A 5,000-nucleotide genomic window follows, 5' to 3' on the forward strand; every position below is an offset into this window, starting at 1 on the left:
AATATCCCTCACTCTACGCACCTCAAGTATCCACGCTTACCTAAATTACGGGACACAACTACCACGAAATTTTTCACGAATTAGAGCTGTTTAGTGCACATTTTCCCTGTTGTTTAAGCTCATCATAAATCTACAGACCCTATTTAGTCAGTGCAATGTCCCTTCGCAGCTGGAGTATCCTTGGTAGACTACAGGACACAACCACCACTAGATTGTTCACGAATTACAGCTGTTTACTTCATTTATCCTCGCAGACTGATCATTAATTCACAGACTGTAGTTAATAAGTGCAGTGTTTCTTATTTCACTAAACACAACCGTCAAAATATTTCTCTCATTACAGTTGTTTAGAACACATGTTGCCCGCAATTTAGGCTTATAATAAATCTTAGTATCCCAGGTGAGTCCCAGGTGAGTCTCAGGTGAGTCTCAGGTGAGTCTCGCGCCGCCCTTCCCTTCACGCGCCCTCAATTCCCGCGGCTTGGCAATCTAGCGAACACAACCCGGAACGCCGCTCGGCCCGCCACTAACTCCAGCTTGCGTATTCGCTGCGTTCCTCTCGCTAAATAACCAGGCCGAGCTTCCGCCCCGAATGGCTGTGTAAACTCGTGCGCCAAAACAGGGAAGGTTCGCCAAATTGAGCCAAAACAGCGTGAAATCCCTCAAGCTGTGTCTGATAAAAATTAAATATTGCTCTGTAGTTTTCAGGAAAGCAGGAAAAAAATATATACCGTAATTATTTTAAAGCGTAGATTGAGGTGTTTTGGGTCCGTGTGTGTGTGTGTGTGTGTGTGTGTGTGTGTGTGTGCGTGTGCGTGTGCGTGTGTGTGTGCCGTAGACGTAAGATTATATGATGCTTTTATGGAAACTATTTTTACGTGAATGCATTAGCCTGTTTTTAATGATAAATATTTCAGTACTGGACAAGAAATATAAGACATGTGATTAAAGACAAGGTACAATAGACATAAGTACATAAAGTAAAGAATAATTGTACTAAAACTGACGAAAGTACAAAAAAACTAATTTTGCAATTGTTATAGCTAAAACTCCCTTTCATGAAGCTAAGACCAACATTCCATCACTTTAATGTTAAGGTGTTAAAACAGACGAAACTAGAGAATGTTACTACTTAAAACGTGGGCGCACTGAGCTAAAATGAAGGCACTGGGGTACTCTTTCGTCTCTTAAATGTTAAAGGCGTCGTTTCCAGACCGCGGGGAAACTATGCAAATGACACAAACAATGATGCTCATAATGTAAATATGTCTTGTCATTATGTGAATCCATTTATGATGCTTAGTGGCTTTCAGAGTACTTGTGTGTGTGTGTGTGTGTGTGTGTGTGTGTGTGTGTGTGTGTGTGTGTGTGTGTGTGTGTGTGTGTGTGTGTGTGTGTGTGGTGAGGCAGCGTCGCCGTGTAGAACCACAAAGGTGATGCAAAACACTTCTCTCACAAATGTTTCGTTCTCGTAGAGTTTAGAATGAAAATATTTGGAAGGAAAAGTTTAGATAAAAAGAATAAAATAAATCCAGCGCTACTGTGGACCTACAATGTGTGTGTGTGTGTGTGTGTGTGTGTGTGTGTGTGTGTGTGTGTGTGTGTGTGTGTGTGAGGGTCCAACATAAGGATATGCAAATTTTTTCCCTTTTGTGGTGTTTATTTTTTTCACACTTTCACTCCAGCTTTAACTCTCTCTCTCTCTCTCTCTCTCTCTCTCTCTCTCTCTCTCTCTCTCTCTCTCTCTCTCTCTCTCTCTCTCTCTCTCTCTCTCTCTCTCTCTCTCTCTCTCTCTCTCTCTCTCTCTCTCTCTCTCTCTCTCTCTCTGTCACAACTTCTTAGTATATTTAAGTACGTGATGTCTTGTATGTTTGCTAGCTGAATTTGTTTATTATTTATTTATTTACTTATTTACTCACATTTATTCATTCATTCATTTATTTATTATTACTGTATAAGAACATTTCAGTATATTTAAACGAGTCTCCTTGTTTTTCATTGCTTCGTTTCTTTTCTTTTATTGAATTCCTTTTTTTTATCTTACAATTCACTTTTCTTTTGTATTCTTTCCATTGTTAAGATTTTTCCCTTTTTTTCCTGTTTCCTTCTCTACAAGTGATTCTTTGTTGTTTTGTTCGTCGTCTTTATCAGATATGCATATTTTCATCTCTGTGCATATCATTTGTAATAATAATAGTAGTAGTTGTTGTAGTCGTAGTAGTAGTAGTAGTAGTAGTAGTAGTAGTAGTAGTAGTAGTAGTAGTAGTAGTAGTAGTAATAACAAATGTGTTGCCAATGAAATCTGCATATGAAAAAGAGAATAACGCCAAAAAAAAAAAAAAAAAAAAGTAAGCCGAGTAATTACAACTTGATGAAAAAAAGAAGAGAAAACACAAAATAATTTCACATAATGGCGAGAATAACTTATCACAAAAAAAAAACAAAATAAATAAATAAAAATAGGGAGAGAAAGACACAGACAGAAAAGAATAATTTTCAAATGCACTTTTCTTGTTTAAAAAAAAAAAAATAAAGAGAATAAAACATGATATAATAATAATACTTCCGTGTGGGGCGTCCCGGAGAAATATATATATGTAGGTGTTGTCACGTTTGCAGTCACTTATTTCATGGAGAATGTCACGACTTTATTAAGGTTGCCATGTCAAGCCACGCTGTTTTTCCTTCCCGCGTGTTTACCGAAGAGAGAAAAGTTTGCACGCAATATTTCCCTTCGGATCATTAGAGCATAATAACCTTCCCACAAACACGTATGATAGTAGTAGTAGTAGTAGTAGTAGTAGTAGTAGTAGTAGTAGTAGTAGTAGTGGTAGTAGTAGTGCGTGGAAAATTCCTTTGTAACTTCTTCCCTTTCTTTTTCGTCCTTATTCGGTGATATTTGTTTTTTTCTAGGTAGTAGTAGTAGTAGTAGTAGTAGTAGTAGTAGTAGTAGTAGTAGTAGGTGTGGATATGTCTTTCTAACGGCTCCTCTTTCACTCTTCCCTATTCGCAGATTTTTTTTTTTTTTTATTATTCTAGATTATATATTTTTGTCTTTTGTTCCAGTCTGTCCACAAATTTCTTTCTTACTTTCTTTTCCATATTTTTGTCGTGGATTTAGTATTACGGCATCCAGATCTGATTCTCCTTTTGTACGATCCCTTTAGTGACATAAATATTTGTGTTAAGCTACATAATCTGCTTACTCTTTTTTACTCTCTTGCTTCCTTTTCTATATTTTTGGACTGAATTTAGTGTCAGGGCTACCGGAACCTTTATCACTAACCCTGGAAACTTTAATGCGATCTGATTCTCCTTTTGTGAGCTCCCTTCGGTGTTAAAGTGAGTCGTATTGATACCCTCGTGTCCCCGGCGGCTTGTTGCTTTCTCCCCCTCCTCGTGACACAGATACACTGCACTGCGCGGTGAGTGAATGGAAGAATATTCACAGCCATTTGCATTGTCATTAGGAAGGAGTGTAGCTTGTTTGCCTCGCGCCTCGCACCTGCTCTGGGGTTTGTAAGTGTACCTTGGGGTGTTCCTCCTCCTTCTCTTCGTTCCCTCTGTGTACCAGTGCATTCTCTTCACCTTGAATGTAATGGGGAGGTTCGCCTGAGTTATTCCTGGTGTGGTTTTGTACCGTGTTAGTGTTTGATGAGAAGGTAAAAGTTGTGTTATCTATCAGTTTAAATCATTGTTATTTTTCCTATTTTATTTTATTTTTTTTTTCACTTTACTTGAGATTCATGGTTGTATTGTATTACAGCTGGCTTTTTCTCGTCCTTCTCTCATCTTATTCTTTTATACTTCACCGTGTAATTAATCTCATTCTTCGTATTATTCTTATTCTTGTTGTTCTCGTAAGCATTAATTATAGTGGGACTCTTCTTCCTTGGTCCTCTTTTCTTTCATATAAGTATTCGTTAATTTCTTCTTATACGGAATTCAGGATTGTACCAACAGTCAGTTTAATTCAGGATTGTACCAACAGTCAGTTTATTTCATCTTTCTCTTAGTTCTCAGTCCGGCAGGTGTCAGGATAATTCTCGGCGTAATAAATCAGCCTCCCTGTGTACCTGGGTTCCTGTTACCTGTTCACCTGCGCTCCTTATTACCGCTCACCTGTGAAATACGTCACGCCAAAACCAGGGCGATGGAGGAGCGTTTTGTTGAAGTCGTTTTTAAGGATCTATTCACAACGAGACTCTGGATGTGACACGACGGAGATCATTAGCAGAAATAGACTGTAACCACCACCACCACCACCATGACAGTCACACCTTCACACGTATCTACACTGATTTCCTTTTGTGTCCTCTTCGCCTCGACTGAAAATGCGTGTCTTTATTAGATCTTATATCGTTAGGCTTTTAGATATAGTTGACTGCCTTGCCTTCCGTTGCATCTACGTACCTTCACACTATCTCCTTTACCTCCATTATCTCCTTGGGGAACAAAAAGGAAGAAATGGCCATTCCCTACAGAGAAAGCCAAAAAAAGGTTATCTAAAATTAGAGATAAGTGTCTAACGAAGCGAGTGTCGTATTGTCATAAAAGTCAAGGTGTATCGAAGGTGTACAGTATTTCATCCAGGGGGTTACTAGCAGAAATACACTCACCAAGACAATTGCCCTCCAATATTCAATGATTCTCTTTGATTTTTCTTCGAGAAATGCCACTCAAATTACCTTTTTTTATTCTCCGATTTATTTGCTATCTTAATCCAGTGCCCATCCTTTATTGATAATAGTCATTCGCATTACAATCCACTGAATACATATTTACTTACTTCTTAAGAAAGCAAACTAATCGAGGTTACGAGCACACAAGGAAGGCCACTGATAAAACACTTTGAGGCACACCAACACAAGCAAAAATTGGGGTCTTCATCAGTCACTCTCTTCTCCCAGATGGAGTGTGTGTGCGGGCGAAGGACACAAGTGGGAGTATTGAGTATGTCTCATTCGGTTTTTCGCTAGACATCCCTTTCATCTCTCGCT

Source organism: Scylla paramamosain, chromosome 46 (genome assembly GCF_035594125.1).
Source record: "Scylla paramamosain isolate STU-SP2022 chromosome 46, ASM3559412v1, whole genome shotgun sequence".
NCBI lineage: Eukaryota > Metazoa > Arthropoda > Malacostraca > Decapoda > Portunidae > Scylla > Scylla paramamosain.